The sequence below is a fragment of the Camelus bactrianus genome, chromosome 6 (assembly GCF_048773025.1).
Source record: "Camelus bactrianus isolate YW-2024 breed Bactrian camel chromosome 6, ASM4877302v1, whole genome shotgun sequence".
In the NCBI taxonomy this organism is placed as follows: Eukaryota; Metazoa; Chordata; class Mammalia; order Artiodactyla; family Camelidae; genus Camelus; species Camelus bactrianus.
Window position 1 is genome coordinate 31339438 of NC_133544.1, and position 24055 is coordinate 31363492.

Here is a 24055-nt window from a genome sequence, read left to right on the forward strand (position 1 = left end):
GGATTTATCCCCCTCTCCTCAAATGGAAACCTAGTGACTTTCAATTACCATTATCTGAGAGGAGATGTGTTTGTGTACATAGCCAGGGGCTTGGATGTGCTTATTATTTGCAGATTGTCTTTTGTGCTCTTCCAGGTTTTTCCTTGGCTACGTGAAGCTACTTAAAATCCACTGTGTAATCTTCACACTCTGGGTCTCATTTGCTTTCAGACTCTGGGCCTTCAGATCCATGTGTGGCCTGCCCATCTATGTATTATTCATACACACACCTGTTCTCAAGTAAGAAACCAAATAGAGAGTAATTCCTTTTTTTTTTAATTGGGAGAGACAGAATCACGGCTCTGATTTGTAAACCTGCTGTCCCCTCCATTCATAAGTTATTCTGGAAACAGCTCTCACAAGCCCTCTTCTCTGCAGCAAGAAGTGGCCTGCTTCCTCTCCAAAGGGGACCCCAAGAGCCCTCTCGGGGGGCCTCTGCCCAGAGACACATTTGATGTTATTCACACCCTGATGTTGTTCAGCTGTGTTCTCTTTGCCTGGAAGAAATAGTTCAGCAGTGAAAGCAGGCCTGCGGCAGTGGGAGGCATTTCATGTCGACTGAAGAAATTTCTAGAATTTGGAAAGTGGAGCCCATTGTGTCCTATGAGAGTCCTGCAGCGCCTGCATATTGTCAGACTTTAATCTTTGCTATTATTGGTTAGTTTCAGTCCTAAAATTAACGTTAAAAATACTTGAAGTAGTCTTCTGGCTGAGGATTATTCCCAACAACTAAGAAGTTGTTCCCTTAGTATGTGAGTCTTTGAGCTTCTTAGTTGTGCTGGCTTGAGTATTTCTCTCCCAGAATGAGTCAGCTGCCATCTGATGCAGAACAGTGTGGCATATGGGCATGGCCTGAGAGGCAGAGAAGCCCAGGAAAGCCCCTGGCAGGAAGTTGATATTCTGAAGTTAACAAAACTCCCAAGATGCTCATGATTTTGTAATACAATTTCACTGGTTGAAAGTATGGCTGCTGAGGTTAGGACAAACTCTACTACATATTGGTTAATTGACCTTGGATGGGTTATTAAAAAAGCTCAGTAATCTCATCTGGAGAAAGAGAGACAGAGACAGAGAGACGGGGCAGGGGACAGAGAAAGGGGGAGAGGATAAAAGATTAAATGAGATGTTCCATTTTAACGTCAAATACCCTCAATAAGTGTGAGGGATTGTATTATTACTACTGAGTTTGTGAACCAAGATTTAAAAGCATGACACTAAATGGGAGACACTCTGACATACAGATGGATGCACAGGATTGTTTGTGTTGAAGGCAGCCATCTCTATGACAACCACAGTGCTCTCTACTTAGTAGGTCCCCTGAAAAATCATTTTGCTTATAGCCCAATGATTCCCTGGCCCTTCCAGGTGCTGTATAAATAAAGATTAAGAACATTTTTCTTCCTTTTAACTAAGAACAGCTTTTATTTATTTTAACTATATAAGTAATACATGAATATATTCTCTATAAAAAATTAAACATCACAGATAAAGTTGAAGTCTCCTTTGACCACCATCTCCAGTCCTCCAATCCACCTCAGAGGGAACTCTCACCATCAATTTAATGTGTCTTCTACACATTTACCATGCATTAAAAAACCCATAGTATCTATACCCATAGAAAGAAAATGATACTGCTTAATATACATGGGTGTTTTTATATGTTATCACACTGTGTGTCATTCTGAAGCTTGATTTTTTTTTCACTTAACAGTAGGTTTTGAAGACTTTTCCATGCCAGTACACAGAGTACATTAAAAAAAAAAAAACCTGCCTAATGTATATGTATGTGCGTGGTATGGATGAACCACACTTTATTTAGCCAATCCCATTCTGATGGTCATTAAAATTATTTCTGACTTGTTCTATTGCAAACAAAGGTGTCATTCTGAGCACATGAATAAGTGTTTCTCTGGGGGAGATATGGATAAATAGGATCATTGGATTGTAGTGTGTGAACATATTACACTGTAATCAATGCTGCCAAGTTACGCCGTAAAGTGATCGTACCCATTTACAATCTTATCACTAGTGTATGAAAATATCTTTTCTCCTATTTCCTTTTTAATTTTTTGTAGTTTATTAGGAAAAAAAATCCTCCCTCATGTTTGAATTTCCATATTCCTGATTACTAGTAAAACTGAGGTTTTGGCCATGCATTTTGAGGGCCATTTATATTTACTTTTTATTTATATTTCACATTTTTTATTTTATAAAAAAGTTTACATTTATATTTTGCATTTGTTTTTGAATTAGCATTTTATATCTTTAGAATATTTTTCTAATGAATTGTTTTCCACTTTATTTTTGATCTGTAGAAGTTCTTTATATATTCTCAATACTGATCCTTTGTTGCGATTATTTTCTCCTTTTGTCCTTTGTTTATGGTGTCTTCTGTCATACATTCTTGCTTTTGAGGCAGTCAAATTTATCAGCCTTTTTTGAATTTTTTTTTTTGTGTGTGCTTTGTTTAGAAACAAGTTTCTATATCAAATCATGGAAACATTTTTCCTGCACCTTATTCTAATGTTTTTTCACATCTCAGTTGTTAATGAGAGACGTTTTCTAAAGCTCTAAAGAAATGCCTTCTCTCCATTGCAGCTCATTTACAGCCCAGTAAGGGCGAGGCCCTAACAGACAGCTCCGCAGGACTGGTACACAGCTCTCACTGAGGACTTGAGCAGTCCCAACAGTTTCCAGCAGAGGGCAGTGTTGGAGCGGGTCTGCCTCTCTCTGTTGGGGCCCTCAGGGGTTCCCTGCCTCACCAAAGGGAATATTTAAATTGTTCCGAAATTAGCAAATTCCAGTAAGGGATGAATCTGTCTAGTCAGAGGAAAGACCAGGAGCAAAGTCTGTTGCTGAGTGTGCTGCCCAGTGAGAAATAAATCAGGGCCAAGGGGAAAGTGGCCTGATGGACAGGGTGTTATGACTGCATAGGAGGAGACAGCAGATCAAAGTTAGCCAGGATCACAGAGCGCTTTCTCCAAGGGAAGCTTCGATGTCTGCTTAAGTCTGGTCCACACACTTGAGATGAAAGCTCAAGTGTTACAGAGGAAATGTTATTTACTGGGCAAACAACAGGCAGAATGGAAACATGTAATCCCCACACTTACCCTTTTGATTTCATCAATAATTCAAGCCCTGTCTCCTTTTGGAAAAAAAAAAAAGAAAGGAGGGAAGGAAGGAAAGAAGGAAAGAACAGAAAGCAAGACAGTGGCCAGAGGCACAGCTGACTTAAGAGAGGAAACCAAGGAAACAAGCGACAGCACTGTTCAGTACAGTTCCTTCCCACCTCACTCCAGGCACATCCTGGGCCAGCCGGCCTGTTTCCCACTTTGTTTAATACTATCCATGCGGGATTAACAATATCATTATGAAACCAGAAGAGCACCGGCAGTGAAATCCCCAGATCTGCATAAATATATTGATCCACACACATTTGCAAATCTGAATCAGTCTTTCAGCTCCTGTGCTGGGTTCTTTGAGCTTGTCCCTGCTCACTCACCCTCCACCTTTCGCACCCTGCTTTGTGCTGGGGAAGCTGCCTGTGTGAGCTGAGGGCAATGTACTTCCCTTGCTTGTTGGCCTCCAGTTTGGATGCACCAATGAAAAGCACCTGCAAGAAGAGAGGGCTGAGTATTTCTCCCCAGGCTCCCTCCCTGCTGGGCTGTAGTTGGCAGTGTCTTCATTCCTCTGCAGATTCCTGGTGGCCCTACAGCTACAGGAATAATTAACCACTATCTCTTCTTCCCCTTTCATGCCTTGGGAAGCTAGAGATTTCTGGATAGCCTGTGTACTTCACTATCTCATACTGATTTCCTTTAACCTTTCTCACACCCTTGGAAATAGTCCCTTGGTTAATTTATCTTGAATTATCTCTTCTGAGAGTACTGATTGGTCCCTGCCTTGACCCTGACTAATACAGAAACATAAATACATCTGGACTCTTCATCCTGAAACAGATCAAGTGAACAATTAAAATTCTATGATAGTTTTGGGCTCCCTTTTCCACACAAATAATCTCCAAGCCCAGAGGTGGCTGCCGTCCACATGACTTACCAAGAGACAGAGCAACAAGTCATTGTAAACCTGCCTTAAAAAGCCCACTGGCTGGGTTCATTTTCTGCAATTCTCTAGTGTTTTATTTATCACAGACCCCTTCCCCCAGGCTCAGAAAACATCCTATTGCTATTAATACTCTTCAATTCCATTCTAAACTTTAAAGGCAAACAACCTGGAAGATGAAAGGATCACAGGAACCAATTTGGATGCCTTGATGGTTTGACTAATTCATTAAGGGATGGTTGTAGAAAGTTGCCAGAGATGTAAATTGCATTTATATGCAGCCCTCCCCTTCAGGGAGACAATGGCTGTTCTGTAAGCTAAATAGTCACAATAAGCTGGCACCCCAAGTGGGTGAGGCTGTTTATCCATCTCTCCCCCAGATGTACATGACTGAGTGACCTGGTCCCCCACCCCTGCCCCTTCTCTTCTTCTACCTGCTGCTAAAAGTGAGAATGAGCAAAGCCCAGAGATTGCAGCAGGAGAAACGGGCCTCTAATCAATGCATTAGATCATCATGAACGACTGAGCTGTTTGGGCACCTACTTTAATTAAACACTAAGTGAGTCTTATTCACAGCAGACTGTCCTAGTTTCATCCTTGTCCTTTCCAGGTGCCCCTCTTCTACACTTGCAGCTAATCTGCTCTTTCCTAATCCAGTCCTCACCCCATTTTCAGCCCTTGTCCAGTGACATAAGAGATGCCCTTGGTGCCTGTTCTCCCCTTGGCCAACGTATTCGGTCTATACCCAAGACCTGTGGATTCATCTAAGTCACTCTTTCTGGTCTGCATTCTTTTCCCCACCTCCACTACCAGCACTTGGTCAGAATCCCCTGGACCATTCGACTAGCTTCAATAGCTGGCTTGCACCCCCGCCATCTGCACTCCCCTGTCCACAGCACAGCCAGAGTGAGCTTTACAACATGTGAACCTGTCCCAATACCCTTCTGAAAACCCTTAGAAGGCTCCCCATTGCTTTTAAGATAAAGACCAAAAACTATAAACCTGTGTGGCTTGGTCTCTGCCCTCCACTCCTGTGTCATCTGATGCCATACCTCCATCTGCCTCGGTCTGGGTCCCTTCCTTGGTTCTTCTTTCTGATCCTTAAATTTGCCATGCTCCATCTCACAACTCAGGTCCTTTTCCTTTGCCTGCAGTCTTCTCACCACCATCAACACCTGCCTTTGCCTAGTTAGCTCCTGAAGACCCGGACTCAAACAACCCTGCCCCCAGGGGAGCCTGCCTTGACCTGAGACCAGCCAGGCCAGGTTCCTGTCACAATTACCCCTGCCATGTTCACAGGCTGCAATATACACTTAATTGAGAGATTGATACCTGTCTCTTCCACTAGAATGTTCACCCGGTGAGGCTGGAAGTAGTGTCTGCCTTTGTGCACCTGACATTGTGCCTGGCATATAAGACAATCTCAAAAAAGACTCGCTAAAGACACGAATGGGCATGATCATGCTTTTTCTTTTAATATCAGTGACTAGTGTCAGCACTTCCCCAGACTGAAGAAATGGAGGTCCTGGGTGTGGAGAGATGAAGGCATGGTACTGACCAGAGTTGGGGGTTGGACTAGATTGTTTTCTGACAGCCAGTGATTCCCGGATTTGGAGGATATTCATATCCTCTTGCCTCTTCTGTCTGTGTAGACACTCTCTCCCAATCTGCTTCTGTCTTGTGCAGGGCTGTTTTGCCCATGCCCCGCCTTACCCCCAGCCTGTGACCCCCGCCCCGAGAGTCCCTCTTTCTTGTGTCTCTGTTTATTCTTATGCTGGGAAACCTGGGCCTTCCATTCCCAGGCAGGCTTCTGAGCAGATACAATAAAGCACTTAAAAGCCAGTTGGTCTCCTGGAACTTCTTTCTTCCCGCTATTATTGGCAATGCAAATGAAGGATTAAATTACAAGTGAGAGAGGTTTTGTTCAGAAGCTTGAGTTTTCAGAACCATCCCCAGGGTAATAAAATGGAAAGGGGAAAACCGAGCACAAGAGACCTTTCTTCTGTTTTCCCAAGTGTCAGCCAAGACCGCGACCTAAGTAATGTCTCAGAAGTAAGAGACCCAGGGCTTGGAGGGGTAACTGTCTATACCAGTGGTTGTCAAACTTAGCCTGCATCAGGATCTCTTGAAAGGCTTACTAAACCCAGTTGACTGGGCCCCACCCCCACAGTTTCTGGTTCAGCTGGTCTGGGGTGAGGACCAAGAATTCTCATTACTAACCAGTCCCCAAGTGATGCTGATGTTGCCGGTCTCTCGGGACCACACTTGGAGAACCCCTGGCCCCACTGCGCTCCTCCCCCACGCACTCAAACTGTAACGTGTGTTCCAGTCGTCCAGGGATCTTGTCAAAGCGCAGACTCGAGGTGGAGTGGGGCTTGGTGCCCATACTGCTGCGGCCAGGACCGTATGCCCAGAAGCAAGGCTCAGAAAGCCACTGCCTTCTTGAGTCCTGGTCCTCTTTGGTAGAGGGCTGTTCCTTCCTTTATGCTTTCGTGGGATGTCAGGGGATACTGTGGATGACTTTAGAAAGAGTTTGGTGCCAGGGAGTCTCACTCTAACCTAAGTTTTCCAAGGTCTCATTGGCGTGGCCAACAGGAATCCAACGTCTGTATACCGGAGGCAGATTTCGTCTCAGCTTCGGAACGAAACCTGGCCTTCCTTTATCCCCCTTTTGCTGAAGAGACTTATGTTTTCTTTTTTCCAGGTACAACAGCAGGTTCTTTACTGGTTCCTCAAAATGCTGTATGGGATGGAGGTGGAGACAGAAGAAAATATAAACACTGGGTTCCACCCCCTGGAGCTCACGGGAAGACCCCTTACCAAGGTACGGGCTGGAGGGTTGGAAGGGAACAAGGTAAAAGGTGGGGGTTCTAGTGAGACAAAGCAGGGGAGGCCTGAGAATACAGAGAAAAGTAGATGAAGAGGAAGGAGAGCAAGGAGGGTGGTGGTGGGGAAGAGGGGGACATTTCCTGTTCCAGCGCATGTCCCTTTAAATAAACTGGAGTGCAAGAACATTGCAGAGGGAGAAGCAAAGGACAGAAGATAGAGCGAACACCCCCACCCTGGGCTGACCAGGTCTTCCGTACATAATTACAACACAGAGATGTCCAGAGGTAGAGCAAGAAGAGCCTTGGCCCCCAGCCAGGAAGTAGGGGAGCTAGGCAGGACTCAAGAAGGGAAAAACGAACCCAGCTCCACTTCATGCGTAAGGGGAGTGACTGGAGCGGAAGAATCTGAAAACCGCTGACTCCCATTGCCAGGAGTCACCCCTGTGGTGACAAAAGGCCAGTCAGTCAGGACAGCAGCTGGGAAGGGACCCCAAAAGGAATTGGGGCAGAAGTGACAAGAGACCCTAGCTGGGCTTAACTAGCTGCCAGGTCACATGGGTGACAAGTGTGTCCCTATTGGGAGTTGGGTCTCACTGAGGCTGTAACAGGGCAGGGGGGTCAATGTGCAGAAGTAAAGCTTTCCATTTTATAACAGAACTGTGTGTTACAGCATCTTGTAGAAGCTCTGGGCTTAGACGTGGATCCAAAGCTGGAAGTAAAATAGCTTTCATAAATTGGTGACCACAGTGCTGGGCACTTAGTGAGTGTTAATGAATTACACTGTTACTATTTTTTAATGAGAAGTATTAATTATAGTTGCATCAGAATCCATATCAGGAGGAAGATGGGCAGCTTGATTGCCTGTAAAATCAAATAGTAGGATTGTTTGGCCTCCGGATTTCCTATTCTCCACCTAGCTCAGCGCCTGGCCCGTGGAGCACCTATTTGTTGAATGGAAGGAAGTAATTATACAAGTCTAGGTAAATTAGTAGATGGGAGAATTTGAGTTTGTGGAAGTTGTCCAAAGGAAAAGAATCTATGGAAACACCTGAATTCTTGAAAGTGAGAATTTTCAGGCCCTGAGTAACTTGGTTCAGTTTCTCTGCTTATAAAATTGATCACTACCACTACTTTACAGGGTTATTATGAGAAACATTTGACAATGCATACGAAAGTGCTTGGTTCAGAGAAAGGACAAATTTGAGTACTAGCTACTTTAATAAAAGTGGAGTGATTACCTATCAGATCGTTTGGGTCATGACAGCTTCATTGCTAGGGCTGAGAGTGACAGCTTCCAGCCCTCAGGTTTTACTTTTTAGGTTGGCTCCTGTATGCTAGAAAAATCTCTGACCTTCTTCACATTATTTGCTAAATGAAATATGAGCCTCTTCAGAAGGCCTGAGTACAGGCGACCAGGTAAAGCCACCTGAGAAGGGCGCACCTTGTTGGATGAGATAAGGAGCCTGTGAGCCCAGCCAGCAAGGAACAGCACTCAGATCTACCCACTACCTCTCTGCAGTCTAATGCATCTCATTTATTGTTAATGCTGTTTCCACTGGCTCATTTGCAAATAGCCTGAATAAAACATCAGAGCAGGAAGGGAGGGGCAGTGCTCTTGGTTGGTCTTCCATTACCACCTCGCCATATTCCTCCCCTCCTTCCCTGTCCTCAGGTCCCTTCTCCCTCCATTACTCTGATTAACAATCTTTAGCTAATTGGCTTGTCATGAAGCAGCCAAATAGGACTCCTGGGCTCTTGCAGGGATGGTGAGGAAAATGACTCAGACAGTCTCTGCATTTGTTTTTGTTTTCTGTTTTCCTGGGTGGATGGAGGAAAAAAACCAAACACGAAATTAACAATCTCAGAGAGATGATCTGGGAATAAAGTGGCAGCTCTGGTCCTCCTGGGGAACCACCTCGGCCCACAGGAGGATGGCAAAGAGTCCGCCTGGAGAGAACCACTCAAGCCCTGTCGGGTGTGAGGCCCATGGCAGCTACTGCAGGGGCTCAGTTCTGGCTGGAGGCGAGCCTATGCGTAACCCCCAGATGAGGCAGATTAGGAGAAGCATAGCAGGGCATGCAGAGGGCCTGACTCTCGGTCCTCACACACAGTTGCACAGCAATACAGTTTCTGTTATTTTTCTCTACTTTAACTCAATTCCTGACCACACTGATTCTTACAGCCACCCCTTCCTTGTGTTTCTTTATAGCTTTATCACTAAAAAGTGCTTCCCTAAAACACTGTTAATTTATGCTTGTCAATTTTTAAAAATTTGAGGTGTCTTTTAAATCATTTTTAAGGTACAGATTTCACCTAGGCTCCCTCTTATTTTTATAAATTTTCTTTTTAAGAACCTGAGCCTTTTTACCCTGTAATATTTTCCACAGTCTGGATTTTGCTGATTGCATATTCAAGGAACGGTTCAACATGTTCCTCTGAGCTCTGTGTTTCCAGCAAATTGGTAGCTGGATCCAAAGGCTTGATTAGACTTAAGTTTGATCCCTTTGGCAAGACTAGAGATGGTGGCGTGTTTTTCATCAGGAGGCACATAATGTCTGCACATCTCCCTTTTTGTGATGTGAGCAGCTGTTGACGTTCAGTGCCTGCATCCATGAATTCACTGGAGGTTGCAAATGGTGATGTTCTAATTCCATCATTTCTTTTTTCATTTATTAGTTGGAATACTTCCATAAAGAGATGTTTCTTCGCATCTACAATTTGGTTACCCAGTGATATAGTTCCTGAAGGGAAGGCAGGATGAGTGCTTGATTCTTTGTCTTACTTATCAGTCTTCAAGGTAATGAATCTTTCATCCTCCAAAAGTGACCAATTTTTTTTTCAAATAGCATTAGGAATCCATAGATTTAAACATATTTGATGGATTTAATATAGATATCTATACAGTTACTATCCTTATTGAAATACACATTGTTCCATCTTTGGCAGTGGGAGCTTCCCCAATTGGCTTCTGAGTCCTGCAGGCAGGACCCTGGTGGTCCTTAATACTTTCCTGTCTGTCTGCTATGACAGGATACTCCAGGCTCATCTTATGCATCTCCTGCCCTGCACCTGGAATCAGCCATCCCTCCAAGCAGCCCTGACTTCTTTTAGTGGGATATGGTGCTAGAGATGCTCTTTGCTACTTTACTACAACATTAGTTATTATTTTTAGTCCTTTTAGTGGACAGAGATGAGGAGTTAATGGGGAAAAAATCTATATACAGCCAATTTTGCTATAATGCTTGTTTTGAAAACACAAATTTGTTCAAATACAATTGGTATATTAAAGAACGATGTGAACCCAACACAAATTTCGCATTTATTTGGCTGTGGGTGATTTTATACAGGAGAAATATTAGGTGAAGGCAGAAAACTGCACCCAGCTGAACCAAACTGTGTAAGAATGCACAAAACAGCAAAAAAGTCACGAATAACCTTTTCCTCAATCAAAGAGAAAGCACAATCTATATACAAAGACCTTAAACAGAAATCTCCAAATCCTGCAGAAGTGGCACCTTTTATTGCTCTGCGTGGCTGGTTTGATGGTTTCAAACATCAAGACAATTTTCAGAGTTTTCAGCTGTCAGGTGAGGCTGCATCTGCAGGTGAGAAAGAAGAAAAAGAGTTTCCAGCAGTGACACAGAAGTTAACTGGAGAAAAACGCTATACATTGGATAATATTTTTGATCGTGATGAAGCAGCTATCAACTATAAATGCATCCCTCAAAGATCCCTATCTCAAAGGCAGAAACACATGACCTAGGATTTAAGGCTGCAAAAGATTGCATAACTCTTGTGTTCAGCACCAATGCCCAACAGAGGACAATGAGCCAGTCAACCACATCTGGTACAACTTATTGTCCAATTTCAGGTAAACCTCTTTCCACTGCTTCATAATAATTAAGGAGCCTTCCAATGGCCACTTCCACAAGCAAACTTCAGGTCTTTTTCAAGGCAAAGTCCCATATTAATTGTAGTTTTTATGTTTTGTGTTTCTGAATCATTTAACTGAGCTACCATTGTTGCTAAATATCTATCCTTTTTAAAAAATGTGTCACTAATGAAATTTTTGAGTGTTATGCCCTTCCCTCCATTTTTACCATAATCCAGGTGGTTTTTATTGCATACTGTGGTGAATTTTAGAAACACATATGTCATATTGTAGCAGAACTGAACACATAACACACACCCACCTCATGAGTTCATACTGATATTTCCAATTCAATTGCAGGACTATAACGTTTTTACTTACTTCATCTGTAGTACATCTACATCTCCTTTCTTCCAAGCCAAAAATCCTGGTTCTCGAAGAATTAGTAGAATATTCTAGAATTACTAATTTGCTTCATGCCATCTTATAGACACAACAGAATAAGGGTACAAAAACGACTACAACCTGTAAAATTACTGGGAACTCTGTCAGAGAGGAGCCTTGAATGGTTACTTGTGTATTGGCAAGATAGAGACTCCTCTGGGGCCCTTCAAGACCTCCTCACAGACCTTTTTGCACTTATTCACCACTACTCCATTGGACGGATTCCCTCCCAGTTTCATCTGCTGTTCTCAAGTCAGCCTGCCGTGCTTCCGTCAGATTACCCCCTCCCCCAACCCCGCCACGCTCCCCTGGGACACATGCTGACACCTTGAAGATCTTGAAGCTATTGGTGGTTTGACTCACTGGCTTCTATGTTCGGGTTTGGGGGATAATACTTCTTCACTTAACCTTGTTGTAAATGTTGTCGACTGAGTTTTAATTTCTTGCTATCTAGCTGCATTAGTTTTATGTGGAGAGTCCGGGAGTTCTAAAAACCATGGCCACTGTCACTGTTATCTTCCCAGAATCCCTCCCTGATAACCATTCTCTCATAGTTTTTCTTTGAATATGAATGCTTTTTGAATATACAGATGTTTTAAATTTTTATTTATTCAGATCTGTTTGATCTTCACCCTTTGTTTATGTTTAAAAAGTCCTTTGCCATCTAGATGTTAGATAAAAAATATTTTGACAGTTTCTTATGACATTTTAAGTTTCATTTTGTATATGTACCTGTCTTACCCATATCATCCATTTGAAAATTAGTTTGTAAAGTGCTATGGGAGAAATTTCTAACTTAATTCTTTTTCTCCTCCAAATACATTTATTGAATTTGTAATTCTTCCTTTATTATAGCTCAGCTGTAAGTATCAAGGTGTTTATCTAAGTTATCTCTTCTTGATACATCTGTTTCTGCAATTGTACCAAATGCTTATTTATTTCAGCTTAATATTATATTTTAATGTCTAGGGCATGTCCCTCCTCACTATTTCTTTTATCAAAAAAAAAAGTTTAGTTTCATCAACATTATTTCTTAATGAATTCCAGCAGAGGGAAAGTCCAAAGTCAATTTAGGGGGTAGTCCTTTGGTTCTCTGACAGTTTTCTTATTTATAAATTACCCATGTTTACTTGTTTGGCCTCTTCCAAGTGTTGTTTAACATCCCAAGAGGCACTGTCTCTGATCTCAGGATGGGTTGGCAAGGCTCACGACAGCTTATTCAAGGTGGGGCAAATGAATTTGGGGGAAGGTATAGGCCTGACACTAGACCTGTTCAGTAGGCTGATGGGACAGCTATTGAGCTGGAGGATACCACCTGAAAGAAAACTCAACCAACCAGACAAGACTTCTTGTGTCATGAGACTTAACCTTCTAATGTGATTCAGGAAAGTACTCAGCATTGGTTGGTCCAAGATGGAGAAGAGGCTCCATCCGTGAGTAATAATCCAGTGCCAGGCTTTAGTTCAGAGCAAATGCTTCTTACAACCAGCAAAACACATTTGCAAGATAGCTGGGTGGGGTTAGGACTGTGACGTGAAGCCATGGAACAGAACAAAGCTAATGGAATTATAAGAAATGCTAATCCGTGGTCTTGATCTCTCAAGGTTGCGGAAACCAACGGATTTGCACAACCACAAGCCGGCAGTAGCAATACAGCAAGTTCACATGCTAGAGTTGACTTTTCTCTACAAGCTCTGACCTTGTGAGGTGAGGGCTGACAGCTTATAAGACAGCTTCTGTCTCTCTTCCTGAGACAGAAACAAAAACAAAATTAAGATGCCCAATAAATGGAATGTAAAGACTCCCATCTTGTAAATAAACTTGGAAAAATATTCTGGAATACGTCATATAAGACATCAGCCTAGAGCCTCAGCTGAGATTCAGTAGATTCTATTTTATGTGCATCCTGTTGTTTAAAGGGATAGAAGGAGTCAAATAGTAAAACTCAGCCTTCAGAAAGATGCAGAGATACTAAACAGGAACACACAGCTCATGTTTGTTGGCTGTGAATCCTCAAGTGACACTGGCCCATTAATCTTTTTGTGTTTTTCCTCTTTTCAGCAGTTAGAGCATTCAGTGCACCTGCAGGAAAGCATATTCACTGGTTCTGTTAACTCATTCAATTTAGAGCTCTGAAAACTTTTAAGGATGACCACTTCCCTCTCCGTCATTTTACAGGCCTGGAGAGGAGGCCTACAGGCCTGGAAAGGTAGAGGGACTTGCCCCTGCAACTTGCCAGACTCTGACCTGCCAGGTCATTGCTGCAAAGTGACAGCTGCATTCACAGATTTCACTCTTCTCATTTCACAGATGGACTAAAGGAAGCCAACAACAGGGGGACCATGCAGACAAATTACCAGGGAATGTTCTGGAAATTCTACTGGTAAGAAAAGCATCAGGCTGGCTTCTTAGAAGGACCAGAGCTTACATATGGTTGCTTTTGCATAAACTGCCCATACAGCTCTCCCAGAAGGTGCAGTCCTATCAATACCCACAAATAGAACAAATAAACTGCATTTTAATTATCTAAAAAAACAATAAGGAATGATTTTAAGCTAGGGGAGCTGCCATAGGAAGTAGTCAATACCTTGCTTAGTACAAGAATTAATTAGTATTTAAATAATAGAAATGACTATCAATTACAAAACATTACCACAAATTATTTGCTGTGCAAATAGCTTTTTTTGTTTTGCTATTATTAATAATACCAGCTACTGATTTTCTGTAATTATAAGCCACAGTTTTTCTTTGGATAAACAGCCAAGCAGAATTACAATGCAAAGTCAAGTCCCTATTCACACCGGTAACAGTCACCCAGTGCTCCCTGTCCCCTTCTGCTGACCCTTCAAGGCTAACTTGCTTCTCAGGCTTCATTCTTTGCTGTCAGAGAAACCTAAGAGACTCAATCACTAAGTATTTGCTCGTTATGGTCAGAACTAACTTTGATATTAAAATCAAACATCCAAGAAAACGCCTAAGGTGACATTTTCTGTTCCTGAACGTGACTTGCTCAATGAAATCATTCCACCTGTGTGACCAGCTCGGCAGTGATGGAGGGCAGATCTTGCTGGGTGCCAGAGGACCGGGAGCAATGTGACTGACTGGGAGGCCTGGGCCTGTAGTTTAGAGGATCAGAGTGCAGACCCCTACTCTTCAGTAGTCTCAGCGTGAGACTTGGGAGAGGTTATTTCACCACTTTGAGATGACATTCTCTCAGTTAAGAAAGGTAGACTGTGCTCCTAGCCATTTATTGCACAAGTGGATGCGTGAGGATGACAGCTGGTGTTTAAACCCCAAATAAGACGTGATAGATGAAGAAATATTTTGCTCTCCTTTTCTCATTTAAAATAAGTTGTCCATTAACTCTCAGGGTGACTATGACTGGGTCAGCTATCTACCCTGCATGAACAGGGCCCAAGGAACAAGGGTGCAGGTCCTGACTCTTCCTCACCCTCCTCTTCCCTCTGAAATTCACATACAAAGTTGGGCCCTGCCCCCTTAAGAGGGCCGCACTTACTGAGAGCTCCTGGTGCCAGCAGTCATCCTCAGACAGTGCGTAGGTTTTCTCATTCAGTCCTCTCAGCAAGCCTGTGAGGGAAGCTGTATGGTCAGGCCACTCAGGATGGCTGTTCCCTTGCTCTGTGTGCACCCCCCTGCTTGACCAGTGCCTGTTTCCCCTGCACCGAACTCACATAACTGACCTTCCTACATATTTGTCCCAGGCCCCAGCTAATAACTGGTCTAACTTGAGCCACCATGATGGCTTATCAAAGGGTGGTGAGGGGCATGCCCCTCTGCTGGCTTCCCTGGTGACTGATGAGCCAACCTGATGTCAATTCCCTCTATACCTGCCTGCCACCCCCCCTCCCCCAAGGGAGCAAAGGCTGCGGCCATGTCCTGCCACACCATCTGTCAGCCTGCACACAATGGGGTGTCACTCCGGGACCTTGCTTCAGATGTGTAAGGTGCCCCTAGCCATGGTTTAATTGATGTCTGTGCCGCTGACTCTGCTCTCTTTCTTTGGTCTTGAAGCTGAGCAAGTGCTGGTCTTACAGGCCTGCAGTGTGCAGCCAACAGAAGCCATTTTTGCCCCTTTTTATAAGTAAAGAAATGGAGGCACAAAACGGTTAAGTCTATAGAGCTAGCAAATGACAGAACCAGGATATCAACCAGGGGGAGTCTTCCCCACCCTGCTAAGCCATCAAATGCACAGTTGTCATTCTCGGAGTAGGTTTCTGCCCCACACCCCAGCCTCCTTTCCTGTTTTGGTAATCTGGGCCTAACTACTTAGAAGGCAATCATCTCGCATCAAAGGGCCTTCCAAGCAGAAGCCTCCACTTCCTCCAACAAGCTCTCCGTAGCACTCCACTAGCACCTGGACCCCCCCATCGTGGCTCTCAGCTCAGGGACCCTGCGTAACTGGGAGCTTCTGAAAGACAGGGACAGTTTATTGCTGACCCAGGGTCTGCCTCTGGTAGGTGAATGTTTATATAACAAATAAATCTCTCTCTTTCTCTCTCACACAAACACCCACACACTCACACAAGGACTGATGACTTTCAGCCCCTTGAAGTCCTAAAATGCCTCTCTGGGTTACAACCTCTTCCCTCTGGCCAGTGGCCCAGCCCTTCCTGCACCTGCTCTGAAGGTGGCCGTAAGGGGCGGAGGTGGAGGGAATGGCTGCCCCACTCAAATTCTTTTGGGTTTGCCTCCAATGTAGTGGGGGGTTTCTGGTACCTCTTAACACATCCCCTTTTGCACCTTCCTCCCAGGACACTTGATACCTTTTTCCAGACCCTTCCTCCAGGAGACTGGGTGGAGTAGGCAGCGGGTGGAGTAGGCAGCAGACGGAGTCCATGAGTGAGAGGATGCCTCTCTCTACTCAGTTCCACCCTTACCCGCTGCCTGTGAGCCAACCCCACCCTGCTAACCACACCACCTGATCTTAAAAGGTGACTGCAATAAAACAGGATATAAAAAGCAGAAAGCCCATATTCTTTGGCTGATCAGTCTTTGTAATAACTGCTACAAGGTGGAACAGAAATAAATTTATGAACTATCTGAGCTGCAATTTCTGGATTTCAAAGTAATCCAATCTTGGGGAAATGTCAGTTCCAATTGAACAGGAAAACAAACTTCAAGTGCCTGGCATTCCCCAACCTGAGCAATTGCTGAGGTCGTAAATGTGAGAATTGCTCCAGAGCCAGCAAGTCCTGTGCTGGACTCGGGTGGCCACGTGCATCCGTGCACACGCTTCTTTACAGGCTCCCGTCCTCACCTCCTCTCTAGCGCCCCCTCCCTGCCCCCTGTGGAAGGGGTATTGATATTTCAGCCCATAGCCCATCTGCAGAACTCAGAACATAAGGGGAAAGAGCCGCCTATGCTGTTGAAAGTGGGAGTTACCCTGGATCCAAGCAGAAGCCAGGCTGGATGGAGCAGGGGCCTCCGGGGAATCCAGAAAGTTTGCTTGGGTCAATGGGAAGAGTTAGAGGGGCTCAGCCAGCCCTGGCACCTGACCGATGCTGCTTCTCACAGACTGGTCAGGGTTACCAGGCCCTGTGGGTAGAACGGCCTGGATGGCACAGTAACTTGCTGCAGGTGAGGCAAGGTTCTGCACCAAGGCACCGCTTGCTCAGAGGGACCGGGAGAGGATGATGACACGAAAGGCCGTGTATCATACTTTTGCTTACTTTGTGAACATCTCAGTAAGTCTCAGCGTCTAATCTTGTGATTAGGGCTTTATTGACTCATCTACTGTGGGACTGTCTGAAATTTCTTGGGCAAAAATCTCTTTCCTTTCTTTGTTTGTAAATTGGGTAAATTCTTTGTTGTTCCTTATAAATTCTTTGCCCCTTTTCTCGCCGGTTTTCTGCACAGTTGACCTCAGCCTCCTCTGGGAGCCCTCTCATCTGCCCCCAGGACACTACCCTCCCTAGGCATTTCTCCTTCTCTTGGCTGCTCTTCTTTGGTCTTCTCTGAGGGCTCTTGTTCATTTGTCCTTGAATGCTGGCCTCCTCAGAGGTCCACCCTCCACATTCTCCTTGTTCTTTTCTCTTCCCTTGACGGTCCCTAACCAGACCACATATGTGTGCATTATGGCCCAGCTGAGACCTTGCCAAGTTCTAGACCCATGTCTACTGGACCTTTCCCCTTGGACATCACATAGCTGCCTCAGATTTAACATAACTAAACCCATTTTCTTACCCCTACATTCCCATCTCAGTGAATAGTTACCCAAGGGAGAAGCACAAGAGACATTCTTAACTAATTCCTCTCCGTAAGTGACTATGTCATGGCAATTCTATTTTCTAGGTATCTTTGAATCTCTCTCTTTTCCTCCATCTCCTCCCTCATCATCTTGGTGCAGGTGACCATAAGCTTTCACCTGACAGCTCCAACAGTCGCCTAATATGTCATTCTCTTCTATGTGGCCCTCTCTTAGCAATAGTCACAGTAGTACTGTAGACTGGAGAACGTCAACACCTTGTAAAATCAAAGACAGTTATTTCTCTCCCATGAGTTTGTGGGGCAGCTGGGCTGGCTGTGCTTCAGGCTGCAGCAGCAGGGGTGGCTCTGCTCCATTTGTCTCCCATCTTCCTCCTGGGCCCAGAGTGCCCCGGGCGAAGGCAGAGGCAAAAGAGGGCAGGTGGAAACACCCAAGGCCTCTTAAGGCCTAGGCTTTGCAGTGGCACACGGTTCCTTCTACCCCCCTGACACTGACCAAAATAAATCACGTGGCCTGGCCCCAAGTCAAGAGGTGGAGCAGCACACTCAGCTCACTATGGGGCCATGGCAAGGATGGGGATGCAGGAGGCAGTGAGCACTGGGGCCAGTGAGGCCAACTGCCACTGCCTGTCTCTAACCCATTTTTCCACCTGGTAGCTAGATTTCTAATATGCAAATCTGATTATGTTACTCCCCATTGTCCTTGAGATAGAGTCTAAATTCATGACGTGACCGCAGCCTCTCTCTCTTCTCACACCACTGGTCACACTCTGCTCCTGCCAGAGTGAATTATATTTCTTTTCAAAATTTGCCTGAGGTCTCTTACCTCCAAGTCTTTGCACAGCTGGTTCCTTTGCCTGAGCACTTCCTTATCCTCTTCTCACCCCATAACCTCGTCCCTATCCCATGCATCAACTGGCCACTCCACTTGTCCTTCAGAACTCTTTAAGTGTCCAATCCTCCAGAAACTCCCCCTTACCCCAAGATAGTGCTCTCCCTAGGCACAGCTCCTTGTCTCATGTGCTTGCACCTGTAACAACATGTGACCATCCTAATTATAATCACCCACAGAGAGGGACTCTCTTAGTCCTGGTGCTTAGCCACTGTGCCAGGGATGTGGTAGATACTTAGTAAATCAGTGTTTAATGGATGATTACCCCATGAGAATCTGTCCATGAATACAAAGTCTATTACCTCTCACCTTTTTAAAAATAAGGTCAGATAAATTTAGGGTAACTGTGTATATTTGAACCAAAATTGTCCAGTTGATGAGACTGAGATGAATATCTCAGATCAAAACATAAAGCTTGCCTTATTTTGAATGGAGATCTACCTATTTATGCATTAGCATGTTTAGAAATAAATAATAGTCACTGTTTATATGGCAGACATTGTTGGTTGCCTACCCAGTAGCCATCCCCTTCTGTTTTAAGCAGAGCCCCAGTCCTGCTTGGAGTCTCAGTGTGCCCTCCCCCCACCAGAGGCCAACTCCTGATTGGTCTATGCCATTCTTCTTTGCCAGGGAGTAACTGGTGACCTGAATGGCCAATGATACCTGAGGAGAAGTTCTGGGAAAGTTTTCCTGTCTTATAAAAGAGAGTAGCAGGGGGAGAAATGATCTTCCTCCACATGCTTGTTTCCCTTTGTGCTTGGGATGACGTTTTGGGAAGATATGATTCTTGGAATATGGCAGCCATCTTATTACCATGAGGAGAGATATTGCTGACCTACTAAGAAAGACAGAGCAGAAAGATGGACAGAGCCTGGGTCCTTGCCGACCCTCAGCTGCTGCCCCCATGTTGGAGCCATGTACCTCTAAGCTTTCTGTTACATGAAATAATTAAATGTCTTTATTGCTTGAGCCACTGGTATGTGGTTATTCTGTTATTTGCAGCAGAAACAATTCTTGACACAAATGGCTTTGAAATATACCTCTGAATACCCTAAATTTGTTATCAGCAAATATCAGAGACTTCACGTCACTCCGATCTGTTATTTAACATAGTTTTCTTAGGGCCTGAAATGTTTTTGCAGGTGGCTTTTATTGACTGTGGTAGCTGACATGCTGGAGAATAGGACTCAATGCCACTAGGATTCTGCCACTCCTTCTGTTTATTAATCAGAGTTTCAGTCCTCAGTTCCTTCTTATTATACTCTTTGACTCCTCAGGGGAACTGGCAGGGGTGGGGCTACAAACTCTTTACCTGTTCTTGAGACTTGTCCTGGGAGTAAGTTACCAGTGTGGTAGAGAGAAGCTTTCCAAGGATGTCCCCGCTCTAATCCTTGGAACCTATGAAGATTTTACTTTACATGACAAGAGTGACTTTACAGAGGTGATTATTTTAAGGACCTGAGATGGGGTGATTCTTGCATTATTCGGATGGGTCCAGTATAATCACAAGGGTTGTCAGAAGTAAAAGGAGGACAGAGAAGAAGAGCATGATAGGGATATGTCACTGTGGACAAATGGGCAGCGAGATGCAAATTGCTGGCTTTGAAGATGGAGGGAGAGGGCCATGAACCCAGGGATGCAGACAGCCTCTGAAAAGGGGAAAAGGCAAGGACAGGGATTCTCCCCTAGAACTTCCAGGAAGGAAAACAGCTCTGCCAACTGATGTTATCCCAGTGAGACTCATTTTAGATGTCTGGCCTCCAGAGATGGAAGATAATACATCTGTATTTACTTTGGGGCACTTTGTTACAGTATCCATAGGAAACTGGAACAATAAGTTGGCCTTATTGACAGCAAAACTGAGCACCCCTGGTTCAGTCAAGCGTCTGTACAGCCTGCCTGATGGAGCAAACCAGAAGCCAAACTCCAGCCAGAGGGCCAGGCTCAGTGCTGGCGTAGTCATAGTCTGGGGAGTGTCAGGAGTATGTAGTTCTCCTCAGGGGAGAGGAAAACCCCTGTGAGATAAAAGATGCAGCACAAGACCACACTGACTTGGAGTTTTTGGGGTTTTTTTTCTTTTAATTGAAGTATAGTCAGTTTACAATGTTGTGTTAATTTCTGGTGTACAGGTGGCTTTGAGTTCTAATGTGTTCTTTAACACTTTGGGAATAAGGACTTTGTACCCTGTTGACTTTTCATCGGGCTCCCCCCTCCTACCTCTTTTTATTTCTCGATAATGCTGGTGCCAGAGCCCAGGGTGTATCACGTACATCCTGTGAGCAGTCCTGCGTATGGTTAGTAAGACCCTCAGCCCAGATTGCAGGGTGGAGAATGTGCTCAGACCCTGGCCCACTGGAAAGATGTTGCCTTTTCTTTTATCAACAGTGGCCAATGATGGGTTGTGCATTCAGCAGATATGAACTAAGTGCCAGCTCACTACTGGGGATACAGTGTTGTACAAAATAGATGTGGTCTCCATAGTCTCCCTTGTCCTGGTCCACCTGAGTTGCTTTAACAAAAATACCATAGACTGGATGGCTTAAACAACTAACATTTATTTCTCACAGTTCCGGAGGCTGGAAGTCCAAGATCAGGGTGCCGGTATAGTCAGGTTCTGCTGAGGACCCTGTTCCGGACTTGTAGACAGCCACCTTCTCACTGTGTCCTCACACAGCAGAGAGAGAGCTCTGGTCTCTTCATTCCTTATAGGGACATCAATTCCATCACGGAGGCCCCATCCGCATGACTTCATCCCAAAGATCCCACCTCCAAATGCCAAACCATAGGGCTTCAACATAAGAATCTGAGGAGGGACACAAACATTCAGTTTTCAGCATCCTCCTAAATTCCTCTGAGGACGATAAACCAAAAGACAACAAATAAATATAGAGTGACACTTAGAATAAGTATGATGAGGGAAGAGGCTAGGATATTAAAAGAGAATAAAAGAGGGAACTGATTTAGACCAGGGGGCCAAGTGAGGTATTTCTTAGGAAATGATATATAAACCAAGACCTGAGAAATAATAGGAATTTAACAGGGAATTGCTGAGGGAAATGAGATCCAGGCCCAAGGAACATCATGTGCAAAGGCCCTGAGGCAAGAAGGGAGGGGGCACACTGGTGCAGCAGTTGTGTAGCATATAAAGGAGAACGGGGCACAAAGGGAGCTGGTACATTTTAAAAGCCTTTGATGGTTTCAGACTAAAGTTCTGCTTTCCCTTTGTCAAGCTTTCAGAGGCAATAACTATGAATGCCCATTTACTGAAGAAAAACTGGTTTAGAACAAGTCTCAGGCCCCTAAGCTCTAGGATCCCAACCAGCCTGCAGCTTGTCTCTCTAGAGGATGCAGCGTCAGGCAGGGGTGAGGGGAGTCAGCACCACTCCTGTCCTTTCCGTCCATCTTTCTTTCTGGCCCAGCTTCTTTGCTGTAACCTCTGGAGATTTTCAAAATTAGAATCATTACCTATCTGAGGAGCCTGCAATGCAAATCAAATGAGAGGCTGCAGCAGGCTAATGAAGGCCAGTGACCCAGCGTCTAATGAAGACGAACGGCTCTGTTACAGGTGGAGGACACCACTGCGGCGAGTGCTGCTTGGAGCAGGAGGAGGTAAGTTCAGGATTTTTACTGCACTGGACAAAGGCAAGCAAAGCTGAAATTTACATCTCTATTTCTGTTTATATCTATATCTCTATGTCTCTGTATCTATCTATATACATATCTGTATGGCAAGGGGCGAAAAACAGTATTTAGATGCCTTGGACAGGCATCTAAAAGGACTCTTCTTAAGTGGCCCAGTTAGTGGAGTTTTCCCCATTCTTATTTAAGCTTCAAGTGATGAGGTAATTAAAGGTCAGAAGATATAGGGGTAAATTGGGAAAATTGCTAATATTTACTACTATATATAAAATAGATTAAAAATACCAAATTTCTTCTGTATAGCACTGGAAACTATATTTAATATCTTATAGTAATCTACAATGAAAGAGAATATGAAAATGAATATATGTATGTGTATGTATGACTGAAACATTATGCTATACACCAGAAACTGACACATTGTATCTGACTATACTTTAAAAAAAAAAAAAAGATGGTCCTTAGAAAGCAATATGGAAGAATACACATTAGAATGCCTGAGCAGGTGTATACTTTCAAACTGAGGTAAAGAATTAACACAGACAAATAATGCAAAGTAAGAAAATATTTTGTCCTTTTATGTGTAATGAAATATTATCATATTATATATATACAGTTAAAAACTTTGATAGCTGTATGAAAAATGTAAAGCTAATTTACTCATTAAAAATCACTTATTGAACACCTGATATATGCCAGGAATTATTCTATGAATAGATCTGGTTTCTCTCCATCTTGGATATTTGCAAAACATAAGCAGTTTCCTCATTTCACTTGATTACAAATTTTGTGACAGTTTTGGAGAGTGTTTTGCTTGCCAATAGAATTGGTAGACCATCATCCTCAGAATCTATTTTAATGAGTTTTCGGTTTCAAGTTGGGAACTCAGTGAGATGCAATGCTGGTATACGAGGCTCTGATTATGTGTTTCCCCATTAATGCAGTGAGGTTAGGATATCTTGGTTTTCTGGAATTTTATTCATTCAAGGAATGCTAATGACTGTGAAGATGAGGTGCTGGGATAGCATAGTGAATGTGGCAATCAAGATCAAGACTGGGAATTTGAGGATCAAATTTCTCCATTAAACAATCTCAGGAAGATGTTGGAGGTCCAGCACTGGGAAACATTAACTTGAGAACTGCTTACTCAGGGAAAGTCAGTTAAGGTTGTATTTTCTCAGCTCATCTTGTTTTGATGGTAGCTTTTGTTGGTTTGTTTTCATGAAAATTCAGCCCTGAATTTTATTGTCAATAAGTTAATAGATTTTATTTTTATATCCTTTTATCCTGACACATAGTTCTTTATGTTCATAGATCAATATTAGGGGAAATTTCTTTGCCAAGTAATGATCCATGTAGTCATAATAAAAGGGAAAATTTTCAAAGGTTTTCCGAGCCAGAAAGAATTATTGCAGATACGAGTGGGTATATAATTGTGTTGTCCAAATATCCCACCAAATTTATTAGCCATTTTCAGCTCTTTCATGATTGAGAGTAAACATCTTGGTAATTGAAGCCAGAAAATAATCTGTTGAGTGTTAGAGCTAGAAGGCATCTTGGATACCATGCACTTTGGAATGAGGAGACAGGCTAGACTCATTGACAGCTCCTGCCCATTCAAAATCTTCTAGGTCATGGTCATTGATTTTGTAAATTACAAACCAGATTCTTGACCCTTTTCACTAGTCTAAAATTGCTTCTTGAGAAAGATTGAGGCTGAAAGAAGTTCATTTGCTTCAGGCGTTGCAGTCTTGGTAGAATTAAGACTAGAACTCAAGTCTCACTAACTCTCAAGCAAGGACTAATTTCTTATAGCCAAAAAGCATCTGTAAAATGAGGGTGATAGTACTTCTCCTATTGCAGTGTTATGAGGGTTAAACAGGATGAATCATGTGACATCACTATATTTACCTAGAATTCATTTTCAGGAGGTAACTTGCCTAATCCAAAAGATGGATTTCTCAACTTGCCCGAAGGTGAGTTTGCAGCTGGACTTCGTGAAAAGGCTGTAAACAAGGACTAGAACCATCAGGGCTCTCTCTCCACCTCTCCTCT

At 43.8% G+C, this 24055-nt stretch overlaps 2 long non-coding RNA genes across 3 annotated transcripts in view; one reads left to right on the forward strand and one right to left on the reverse strand.

Annotated features, from left to right (window-relative positions):
* The window catches only part of LOC123618848 (uncharacterized), a 282431-nt gene that overhangs the window by 168368 nt on the left and 90008 nt on the right, over positions 1 to 24055 (forward strand). For both annotated transcript variants that reach the window (XR_012507488.1, XR_012507489.1), the window contains exons 8-10: positions 6806 to 6925; positions 13555 to 13627; positions 21927 to 21970. This is a non-coding gene — a long non-coding RNA (uncharacterized LOC123618848). The remainder of the gene's footprint in view (positions 1 to 6805; positions 6926 to 13554; positions 13628 to 21926; positions 21971 to 24055) is intronic.
* On the reverse strand, positions 10226 to 16127 carry LOC123618858 (uncharacterized). Its single transcript, XR_006727326.2, has 3 exons — positions 16029 to 16127; positions 14762 to 14832; positions 10226 to 10528 (listed from the first exon to the last, which is right to left on the reverse strand). It is a non-coding gene; the product is annotated as an uncharacterized LOC123618858 (long non-coding RNA).